The sequence below is a fragment of the Epargyreus clarus genome, unplaced genomic scaffold (assembly GCF_041222505.1).
Source record: "Epargyreus clarus isolate Ecla_fem2 unplaced genomic scaffold, WU_Ecla_fem_2.2 ptg000027l, whole genome shotgun sequence".
Classification (NCBI taxonomy): Eukaryota; Metazoa; Arthropoda; class Insecta; order Lepidoptera; family Hesperiidae; genus Epargyreus; species Epargyreus clarus.
This window is the reverse complement of record NW_027332234.1, coordinates 197736-210909: the sequence shown is the minus strand read 5'-3', so window position 1 is coordinate 210909 and position 13174 is coordinate 197736.

The window sequence follows — 13174 nt, the reverse complement described above, 5'->3', positions numbered from 1 at the left end:
CTCGGAAAAGTACCACACCCTTTAAACCAGAACACAGCAGCACTTAACACTCTTATTATGAGGCAGAAATAAGTGTGGCGGTGGTGTCAGCGGAGTCGAACCACAAAGGGTTTTACCACCTTAAAATATTCAGTAATGTTCCGTAGAATATTCAGTAATGTGTTCACTCCCTTAGACGTTAGCGCTCAAGTGGAAATGTCTGCAGCGTAGCCCTCCAACTCAAGTCACCTGAAACTATGATATAGCTCTTGGCATCCTCAGACAGATAGCGGTTTGTAATATAAGAAAACAAAAGTGTTTTTCTGGTTGTCATCAACTCATTATTGTCCTACTGCTGGGTACGAATCTCCTCTCAGAATGGGAACGCTTTAGAGAATAGTCCACATTAGAGCTTGTCTGGAATTCGAACCTCGGAGCCCCCGCTCGAAACCATTCGTTTTTAACCGCTAGGCCACTAATCACTGCTATTTATTTTCAGGTATTAAAAACAAAACTACACCCTATTGAAGGATTATTAAGCAGTATATAAAAAGCAGACGAAATATGTCGAAACACGAATACTTTTATTAATTGCATAGTATAAACGCAAAGAGAAAGTAACGAGATACTATTAAATAATATAAATGAAGAAGCAAAATTTAAACAGAACACGTCCTTGAATTCAATTACAGTGTACAATCTTTTAGCTGATATGCGACAAATTTAAATTTGAGAATCATTTATAAAATCTCCCAAAATATCATAGCATCGAGCGAATGGAAACCATATTTTTAGATGTAACTACTGCATACATCCTAATTACGATAGGTATACCTATAGCGTCGCATGTTTGACAAATTAAGAATAACAAAATATTTATAATAACTTTCAATTTCTTTTAACAATCATATGCATCTTGTTTCGTGTATCAACTTCAGTAATATTTTCCATGCAATAAATTTCTCGAAAGCTAGATTAAAAACAAACTCTCTAAATCAGCTGACTAGTCACAAAACTATTGTTATAAAACTCATACCTAATACTTACAAAAATCTATGACATAAAACAGAAATGATTCAATCCATTACCTACGTGGGGTGTGTAAAAGTAAAACAGTTCGAACATTTCAGGAGGGCGCTCGAGTCAATTGAATTTCGATCGTATTCCCTCGCCATAAAACGTGAATGTAACTGAAACTGTGAGAGATTTTTGTGCAAGGTGCCGCCTTGCACTCCCCAGACCCCCCTCTCCCTCAGCCCCCCTGCGTATAAATAGGCGTCCTCGCTCACTGCCAAGGTTAGAGGGGATCGATATCTGGGGTGGCCACACGATCGATGTAGCATAGATAAAGAACAATACAGAAAGTGCGTTTGCATTTGAGAGTGAGCAAATTGAAAATCCTGGCCGACAGTCCGCGGTTTTTACTTAACATTACGTGGATTGCATGCTCGTTTCATTTATACAAAAAGACAAACGGTTTCGTAATACCATTGACAATAGATTACATCCTCGCTGGCGCTGGGCCAAGCTGTGGTCTCGTGCGGGGGTAACGACCATCTGCTGCACCGTCGAACAGTCGCACTGATATTCCCACTCAAATAAGATTTATTTGAAAAGCTTATTATTATATGAACAGCGATATAGTACAAACTGATATGATAACTAAAACCTGGTTGGATAAGTGGATTATTTTGATAATAAATTGTTATGAACCATTTAGTTATTCTATGGTTCTTTCGTCAGGTAAAGCGTAGCTTACGAAGTATGAATCAAACTTTACTATCCGAACCATCGCAGCATTTTACAAGTAAATATAATAAAAGTGGACGATTATTTTAAATTTAAAATAGAAGCCAAATGAGTTTCTTAAGATAACAAATTGAAATCCTTTTCTACTTCCTAAAATATAGATTGACATTTAGAACTTTTGCCAAGATATATGACGCACGGTTAGTCTTAAGAGAGATATATTCATATTATTATGTCACTCTCTTCATAACTAACATATGAAGACTTTTTAAATTAAAGGCGTCCAATTTTGAGACAGTGGGAATATAAAATATGTGTATCGTTAAATATCGTGATTTATTTTAAACGATGAGTGAACAAAAGCTAAATACGCTTTCTGTTTTATTGTTTTTAAAATTTCTTTTTAAGAATCCTGATCAACGGCATTTCCGGTAATAATCAGCCATCGCTTGGGTCTCGAGTGCTGGGTGAGAGCCAAATCGTTTCATTGTGTTATTAGTACATTATTGGAACATGGTGTAACGTTTTCAGTTTTCATCTCTCCTCGCTATTCTAAATTAATATTGTACATTTTGAAATACTTATTTTATAACGCTAAGCAAACGTTTATTTGCATATGCTGATATTAATAAGTATTTATATTTTTTGTCGCGCTCTGTGCGTAGAGAACTGATTACCAAGCAGACTATACAAAAGGAATTAAAAAAGTCTTTTAAATATTACCACATAAATGTAATAAATTAAAAGCACTAAATCGTACTATTTTTCTTTATTGTAAATGGCCTATTCTCCTTACAAAAGATAATTCGATCTCTACATTTTCTAGCACCTCTCCTTCTACATAAACAAAAGACTTTGTGAAGGTTTGAAGGTAGTAAGGTAATATTCAAAGGAATTCTATTCTACAGCATTTACTGTTTTTATTTTTATAATCATTTATTTCAAGACAAGACAAGACAAGAAAATTTCATGTTTATTTTACCTTTTTGGGAAAATCTTTTAAAAAGAATACCTAGGTGCCGTGTGGTCACCATACAAAGCGAAGCGCGCGCGGGGAGCGTCGGGTTCGACCCCGGCGGAATTAGTTGGCAATTAATACTGTAATTAGTGCGCTAGTGCTCTCCACTCTAGGTTTATCGGCGCTGCTTATCAGCTGTTTCAAATTAAATGTTAATTGTATAGCTGCTATAGATCGTAAATGTTATGTGCTACAAATATAATGTTAATAACACATAATTTTAATTTATATTATTTTGAATATTGTAGTACAATCAATACTGGAGAGGAAACAAATACATTTAGTTATCTTAAAAATATTTTGATGGAGCAGAAATTGTAACATAACAGAGCAAAAACATAAATTTAAGCTTAAGGGTAAAAAAGAGAATCTCTACGAATAATTTACTTAAAAACGTTAACAATTACTATATTTCTATCGTACTCGCAATAATAACTTATCGACCGAAGAGATTGTATGCCAGTTTCTGTTTGTATTATAGAAACAAGTATGTGCATTTAGAGTTCTTCTATCGACGATGACACCTAATCCAAAAAGTCTCTACAGGTGGATATTTCCAGACAAATTATATTTCCCCAATACAACTAATTAACTGAACCCATCAAATACATGGTCATATTAATTTTAACGTTCAAATGTTGAAGTTAAAAGATAAATACTTAATGACGAGGTCAGCTCTTCCTTCATGTTCCTCGTATGTCATTACATTTCTCGTGGCTAATTATGTCCAGTAATTTTACGACTTCTTTAAATACTTGACAGCCCATCATTTCTTTTGTAACGCAAACCCTCAAAGGTTTCGTTCGAAATAGTCGTACATTAGTAATAATTGCTTTATTAACTATTCAGTTCGTTTTACTATTTTCTTTTAACAAAGACTTTGTTAAGTCACTCCGACTTATTCTTCCTTAAACGTTAAATCATTAATTTTTGGTGTGTAACACAAAAAACGTGTTTTCGTTTTCGTTCATTTTCGAGTGCGATAAATATTCAATTTCAAATCAGATTCCTTGCAATTTAGGTAATAGAAGTCTTTGGCATGGATATTGAAAGTAACTATAAAATCTATTCTACTTTATTTTAAAACTAAAAATAAATTAATAAAACCGAATTACTAAATTACTATAAAACGACTTTTAATAAAAGTAAAGTAATTTATAATTATTAATTTAAGTAAGCCATTACGTAGTTGTTACAATGCAAAACATTAGTATTATATTACCCATTGATTACTGATGAAAATAAAGAGTGCGTCTTTGTTTTACAAGATATGAGAACGCATACAGATATATAGTACAAGACTACCATTATATTCTGCCATTATGTTTTGCGTAGACCAGGGCAGGATTGAAGTTGTACAAAAATATATTTCGTAAAGTACATAAAACTTCTTTGCCAGCAAACTAATTCGAGATTACATTTTCCAGTACTAACAAAATACTACCCTGCAGTGTTTTATACATGTGTATTAAGACTACAGGCTGTAGCTAGGGGTGTAACTAGGCTGCTGGCACTGTCAAGGGCGGGGGGTGGCTCCCCGTGGGGGCGCATTGTAGCATCACACTGCGTTCGTACCTATAGCATAGGGGTAGGATTGCTGGCTTTAAAGTAAATTTTCGATATTGCTTTTTAAAATGTAATCAACTGGTCATTGACGGGAATGTACTGAAGTGCAAAAGTATTTTTTCTTTTTCCTAATAAAGACGTTGCTTTATGGACCTAATCTTGAGCCAGGATTATTTTTTTTCAGAAAATGACGTAGTCAAGGAGCCTGCAGTCCACCTGTATTCTACCCCAAATAGGATTGTTGTCCAATCTGAACTCGGGCATGCATGGGCAGCTATTTCAGAAGACAAATTTTAAACGCCTTGTACAAAATATCTGCCATAACACAATCATCAATAGCGAAAATGCGCTAATCTGCTATAAAAACATTTTGAGTAATCACCGCAAAGAAAATATAATGACGGCCAAAAAAGACGTAAAATGTGAATGAAAAGTAAGATTGATATTATTTTAGAGACAGTATTGAAACAACAAATAAAATCTTTATTTCTTGCAATCTAAGACCGCTCATTAAAAAAACGCCGGCAAAATCTAGTAAATATCAAAATTCTAATTAACTCCAGTCTTCAGTTGTTCTTATATAACTGTTACTAAGCGGTAGGGAGCGCTGTACCTAGGTAGCCTAGCTCGCTAGATATAACCGGTGTCACGTAGCCTGAAGGGCGAAGGGTGGCCGCCTCCCGGGGTGGCTGGGGGTAGATGTCGTGTGAAGGAAACGCTTTACGTGTACCTAGATTGGAACTTTACTGCTTTAAAATGAAAAATGTCTTTCTACGTTTATTATGTTATTTATTGCTGTCGTAGATAATTTGATTTTTTGACTTTTAGACCAAAGCTATATCTATTATTATTGGATAAAAACAAAGAGAAGCTGCTTATTTCTGAAGGGTATGATTAGAGTGACATTTACACTAGATATTCAAATCAAATCAAATCAATACTCTTTATTGTTCCCAATAAAAGAAAATATATATAAAAATAAATAGTATAGTAAAAATAATAGTAGGGAGGGATGAATAGAAAAATAGGCAGGGTTCAAAATTCCCATCCATCTTAGTTCTTTATGTTGTCTGTAACACGGAATACAGGAGAATTTCAAATACATTTAAAGTCTACTATAACTAAATAAAATATATTGGTTAGTACAAAAAAATTATAATATGAACAATTTGGTTGTTTAAAGTCTTAACATATATCCATTGGTATTAGCATCTAGTAAACAGCAAGCTCATTTGCTATTATAACTTATTTTTAGTTTTATAATATACAAAATGTACGACTTTTAACACCATCTGTTATGAAACGCCGAAACTCGTCCACCAAAAATTCCCTAGAACAATAATATCTAATTAAAGACTTCATCATATGTACAATTTTACTTGTAACTTTCCTTTCATCCGGAAAACTATACAATCTGATTCCAAACACGCCAAACGAAGTATATCTTCAAAAACAACTTATGAAGTGGTATAACTTTTAACACGTCAATATTTTCAGAGCAGTTGACTGAAGATCTGTCACCAACGAGCGATAATGTATTTGCGAGAATTTCTTGGCATCAGAATGTGGGCGAGCGCCTGTGCCCAGTTAAATGCTTCGAGAAACATTATTGAGGTAGTCCTCACGTTATTTATTACTGGAACTAGTCAGACGAGTGCAATATAATAGTTTAACGGAAACCAACCGTCTTGCTGACCTGCTCCACTGACAAAGGGCAAGTGAAAATACGTTAAAGATAAATAATATTGGTACTTTTTTGCTCTCTGTATTATCTTACTCTTTTCCCTGTGTCAGAGATGTTGTGAGCTCACACAAAGACAACAACATAAGTCTAAATCCAGATTAGAAATGGAAAATTAATTAGCTTGTTTGCCTGTTAGAGGATCGAATCCGAGCCTCTCTTTGAGGCACACTGGCATGTTGAAATTTTTATCCATTTCTGTGATCTGTGATCTTTTCTTTAAAAGACTTCTACCCTGGTATGTGATATGAGTAATAGACAATAAATTGATGTACGTTGCCATCGGTAATCGACATTTACTAAGTTGCAAGCCCTGGACGCCAAGTTAGGCGTCGAACACAAATTAGTCCCATGGGGGCTAAGTTTGAACAGCTCCCTCGCATAGTGTTCCTAATGCCCTGTGTAAGTGCAGTCCGTTTTAACATACCATAGACATAACAGTAAAATAATTAAAAGCTAGTTGCACGAAGTAAGTAATTTCTGTTTGAAATCGATGACATTCTGTTATGTGCTTCACATAATATTTCCATCTATTTTGTACAACTCCTAAAATATGAGTTGTTCGTGATGAGATGAATTTCTGTCCCCTTTCTATTATCTCGTTGCTCGTTCGCTGTACGACGAACTCAAAAATATAAAATGGTAAGTGTGTCACAGTAATGAGAATGCGAATGACTCTTCGCAACGCGAATAAAAAGTGAAATTCTTTGTTTATTCATTATTGAAGTAGACGGCTGGCAGAATGTAATTAAAAAGCTCGTGTGAATCCAATGTGCAGTTATAAATAACTCCCGCTTCAATGGAGGGTACCAGCTGATTGTTGCTAAGGGCGGTCGCGACCCGTCGCCCGATCGATCCGCCCACGGGTCGAGTATACCTGACTTCCACTGCGCATGTACTGTATCGACTATCCAATGAACGGAGCCCTCCGAACAAATTTCCACCTTAACCTTCTATGGTAGAACTCAAAATGCGCTGAGGTAGTTTAATAATCAAGTACGAGCACTAAGTTTTGTAACACTCGTGTTAATGGAAAGTGGTCTTTAATATTTAAGCTTACGACTGTAGCGGGTTGCATTTCCCGGTTGCTAGGCGTCCTGCTACTAATTAACGGAATGTGTATTACGTGAATAAACTAGAGATATCCGTATTATCCAATATATCGCTCGGATGGAGATGTGAAACCTTTTTACGTCCCCTTTGATTAAACCTCCGTTGGCAAACCCGTTGCCGAATTAACGAGTGCACAGTCGTTGGCACAAAGGAGGTCTTCTTATTATTGAAATAGCTTCCATGCGCGGCTCCGATTACGTGCATCCCCGTGCCAACCGATTTTTAATCAAGAACCTATGGATACTTTTAGGATATAAAGGACATGTTAATGTGAACTATCTGTTCAGACTTTTCCGTTTTTAATTGCCCTACAGTCTACATCTTTGTAAAAACATAAAAAGTCATACGAATACTTATTATGTTTTTACAAAAATGATTGTTATTGTATTTGTTTACGTGTTGTTTACATACATACATTTCCAATCACCGCCTCTAACGGACTGTATCAGTGACAAAATGCAAAACGTAAACAAATACAAAAACAGCTAATTTTGGAAAAACGTAAAACTCATACTAAGGGTACAGTTTTACTAAAAAGTTGTACTACTCAGGTGCTAAATCGTTACTCATCTATAAATATAAACAAGTCAAGTGCGGACAACAGTAGGTAGTTGGATGTGTGATCCCTAGTGACAAAATTTCCTATGCGTTTACGTATTTTCGATGGTACGTTTTAATTTAGTGTGTAGTAACTCGTGTAACTCAATAACACTAATAGTAACCCGTGTGGGACAGAACATTCAAAATCTTGTATTCTTTAACCAGATACAAATATATTTAATCCTATAACGTTCTATTTGCGAACATAAAGGTTTAACGAAGAACATTTTCTGATTATCAAAGGTCGTTACGGCGCCTTTGGGTACGAATAAACAAACATTATTTGTACTTACAATTTTGTTTTTCGTTTTCAATCCGTGTTCTTTAATTACCCTAAAACTACAAAGCCTTTGTCTTAGGACAAAGAACTCCAAAGTTACGTCATGAGATTGGAAATGGAACTGGGAGCCGGTTTTCTTATTAAACCAATACTCATCACCATCAACCCATTACTGTCCCACTGCTGGGCACGGGACTCCTCTCAAAATGAGAAGGATTAGGCCATAGTCCACCGCGCGGGACAAGTGCATATTGATAGATTTTACCATTAAATTTTTTTTTTCCATTTTTCAGGTATGCAGATTTCCTCACGTTAACCTTAACCGTCTAAGTAAGTGATTAAACAATTAATTTCTAATAAGCACATAACAGAGGTGCGTGCGTGGGATTTGAACCTTGGACCCCTCGATCAAAAAATCAATACTACGTCGTCTAAAAGATCAGTCAGAGGCGGCTCTTAGAAACTGCGCCCGAAATCCAAGGAGCTGCTCCATCTATGTCCATAAAATAATATTGCCACTTTTTCCTCGAAGGTTTTTTGTAACCTATTTTAGTGAGTGAACGATTTCTTGTAACAGGAAGTTGTGAAACGAAAGTTAAGGAACTTATTTTCCGTGTAAGTTAAATAACTTTTTAAGGAGAAATGTTGTATTTGATGTTGAATTGGTTTCGGTTTTGTTGTGTAGGTACGTATTTTACTATACTATCGGACGCTTTCAACTTACAGCTATAGATGACGTCACCGTCCAATTCTATAAATCAAACTATAGACTCTTACAGAAACCTCTCTGAAAGATATCACAAATACGTTCCAATCCCTGAGGACTAACCTTGCTTTACATAAGTAAAGTACAGAATAGATTATATGTAGATATAGGATTATCTGCAATAGTCGCTTAAAAGTTCACAGACGGCAATCCTTTATGTCACTTGATTGCCAATATCTTTATATTAGTCTGTAGGTTGGCAATCTCTACTAGTACGTGCCGCGCCGCCCTTCGCTGTACGCCCAATGTGCTACGACTTTTAAATTGTGTGCTACGACCGCTACGAAATATACTAAATATATATTAACGGTCTTATTCATAAAAAATGCTTATAGAAGGTTTTAAGCACTCATTAGTTAAAGTGTTCAATAAGCTTATAAAACGTTCTATAAAATTGCTTATTCATAAACGTTCCATAAACCTTCTATAACTAATGTGTCGCTAAAGTCAACTATAAATGAAAATGTTGCCATTATAGTGAAGTTCGGCGAACAAATTGACGAATATCCATAGATAAACATCATTAAATGACATTATTTCGTACTAAAAAATATTCTGTCTTGACATTCTTGTCAATGGGTTGTCGATAAAACCAAATCACATGTCAGTGTCATTGTATTTGTAAATACCGCGAATTTAAAAATATTTTATTTGTTAAAATGGGATGTGAAGCAATAGTTGTTAAAAGATAAAGGAGTGAAAATTGGTTGGATATTAATGTTTTATGTAATATTGATATAATTATATAAAGTTAAATTAAATTAAGTTTCGTTTTGTAAACATTCGCAATATCTTATGGCAGTAAACCCTGTATTTCAGAAGGTGTACCAGGACCTCTGCGATCTAATTTACGATCGTTACGTACGAGATCAATTATAAAATTTACTGTCGATTTATTAAAGCGATAACGCTTCCTATAGTCTAATGAAAACAGATCACTCTTTGGTGCAATGTTCTTCGAAGTGGACGGTTTTCTAGATTTTTAATAATCTAAGCTTTGTAAAATTTGCATTGTAATTTAAAATAGTGATATAATAATTTTATTTATCGGATATTAAAATAAATTATTTCAAGTTTGTATACAAAATGGACATTGACATAATTTATTAAAAACGTATTGTCAAATTAGGTTAGTAATCACGAATCAGCTGTTGAGAGTCGGCCATCTTTGCCTTATAGCACTGTTATAGCCTACTATAGAACCCTACAGAACCCTAGTTCTGGCCTCTATAAGTTATAGAAGGCTTATAGAACGGTTTAGTGCCTAAAATGCGTTTATGAATAACACTTTTTGACAATCGTACTATAGCAACGTTATAAGTGTGCTATAACTTTTTATGAATAAGACCGTAAATATTTATAAACTATACATTTTATATTGAATGTGTACCCTTTGTGATTCGACTCCGGCGACACCACCGCCACACCTTTTTCTGCCTCATAACAACAGTGTTAAACGATGTTGTGTTCTGGTTTGAAGTGTGTGGTAAGGGAGACATACTTTTCCGAGGCGTTCCACTAAGCTGGAACCTTAGGGGTAGCGGCGCACCTGTGGTCGACCTCAGATAGGAATATCTTATCCTATCTGGGGTTGAATACAGATGTTTATGTGCGGCAGTAGCTATATACCATCAGGAGGATTGCATGCTCGTCTGCTACTCGTATATTATATAAAAAAATACTAAATATAAACATGCTTTATATTAAATATTCTTTTTCTTTTATCCACGCTATGAAATTCTAGTTCACCTACGGTAATATGAACTGAGGCATAATTTATTAGGAACATAAATAATTCTACATTATCTGTGCTGTTATTTATGCCAGGCTTTGCCGGCGCGCTGAGCTGAGCTCATGTGGCTTATAGCCTAAATTTAGTTATTAACTGAGCTCAGAAGAGCGTACTAGGTCAGGGTGACTGAATGAAGGACGGTCGAATACAGCTGACATTTAAATTTAAGTAAATTCATAATTAAAGGATGAGTGAATGAAGCTTTAATTATGTTTTAATGAGCAATTACTTAATTTGCCTCATTATTTCATATTACTTTAGATCAAAATACATGATTATTTTGTAACATCATTCAAAATCCAACATGGTGGACGCTCCAAGAAGGTAGGGCGACTAAATGGAAAAAACAGTCAATTTGTATAAACAGAGTACGCTATTAGGATTTTCTGCGCTATTTTTGAGAATAAGTGCCAATAATAGGAATTCATTCTGAAAGGAGACCCGTGCCCAGCAGTGGGACAGTGATGGGTTCATGATGATGATGATGATGAATAGGAATTCATAAGCGAAATAAAAAATTGCTTACATTTTGTTAAAATCCACGGCTATTCTTCAAAATATACGAATTTCTTTCGTTAATTAGTAAATTCTCTATTGCAAAGTTACACACTAGACCTTGTTACCATAACATCCTCAGTATGGCCCGAGAAATGTCTATATTCAATTAAAGTTTAATAGGAGAAACAGGTCAAGGCGGTTCCCTTGAAGTACGAAGGACGTTAACATTCTTCCGGCTTTGTTGGAGTTCTCTCAAACACAAACATCGTGCTTCAACTCAAAGCATAATCGAATCTACTGAAATTTTACATAATACGTATGTAAATTGTTAATATATTTTATGTAATGCACTAGGTGGTTTGAAGGTGGTAGAACTCTTTGTGGTTTGACAAATAACAGCAGTATTCAGCGCTACTGTGCTCCGGTTTAAAGAGTGTAGTGAGAGAGACATACTTAACCGAAGAGTTCCAACTTAGTCCTCTGGGGTAATAGTGCATGGCTGTCTTGGCTGTCTTGAGGTAGGACGCTTAAATTATCTGGGGTTGATATCAGATGTATTTGGGCGGCAGTAGCAACTTACCATCAACTGGAAGCATGCTTATTTGCTATTTCAATATTGTGAACGGCTGGAAAATGTGTCTATTTTCTAACCCTTTATAACGATACCAGCACAGTTCATATTAGACCCCGATGCATCTATCGGGTGAAATTACATTAAATGCAATTGTTTATTTATTTGTTTATTGCACCTATATATGTAGAAATCTATTATGCTTACGACATCAAGCTTGCGAATATGAGTGCAAATCACGTATACACTTCTTATACCATGTATGTAAATGTGTTGTCGCTGACCGTGTGCAAATCTTCCAGTAGGGCTAATATTTTACAAAAATAACAAACAAAGCGATAAATAAGACGCATCGCGGGCGGCGGGTTCGCCATAGATCGAGCAAAATTAATTTACGAGTATCTATGTTTTCGCGGCGTGCAATTTCGGCCGCGATGAATGATGATAGAGTTTTATTTGAAAACTTTGGTTTGGGTAGCGCCGCGTGGTGTAACGAGCGGTAGGCGTTGTATAATATGAACTTTTTTATATTGAACTGATTTAGTTGTTATACTGTGAATAATTAAAAAAAAATTACAAAATGATATTTGCAATATTGCTATTGAAAACTACTGAAATAATATTCTTATGGTTTTTTTTTAATATTTATGTCTCCTTGGAGTACTATACTTTAAGAAATATATGCTTTTAAGATTGTTACTATTTTGAGACCTTCTGTTTAATTAACCACAAATTAAAACATTTACAAAACTGAAGATACATACATAGAACATAAGCTAGCTTTACTCCAAAAAAATGGACCTTTAACATGCACACACCCGTATTAGCAACTTTTTTGAGTAAAAACAAATTACATCTTAAACAGTATGTCTAAATCGCTCTCGCTTATGACCATGCGGCGGGCGCCATCATTTACGAGTGTGTCGGGCAAAATTAATTTTTAAGCGAGATTGCAATGCAAGTTAAATTGGAGCTTCGCGAATGTGCGTAATATTACTAACGAGTTTTGTATCTACTCGAAATATTACTCGGCTGTAGATAAGGATCTGGGTATTCAAATTTGATATTTTACATTAAAATTTCCAAATGCCGAGCCTTTCATAATATTTTAAGTATTACTTTCGACGTCACTTCGTTTTCGTGTTACTTTTTTTATTTACAAAATATTTATAGTCGTATCTTACATCAAATGAAATGAAACGATCAAACAAGGCCAGTAATATCTTGTGACGGTTTTATTGGACACAACACTTTAATACTTATTAGGTTATATATAAAAATAATTTCATTCTGAATTATATTATGACTAGGAATTATCATCGAAAAATCGCAGATTGAATAAAATACTTACATATTACAATATACAAATAAGTACAGATATAAATAAACTTTGACGTGATCGCTAAGGGCAAGTGGAAGTAAAAGTGAGTTCCTAGAAGTTCACGTAAGCATTTCGGAGCAGTGGCAGCTCGCCACGGTGCAACGTGCACCGCTTATAGTC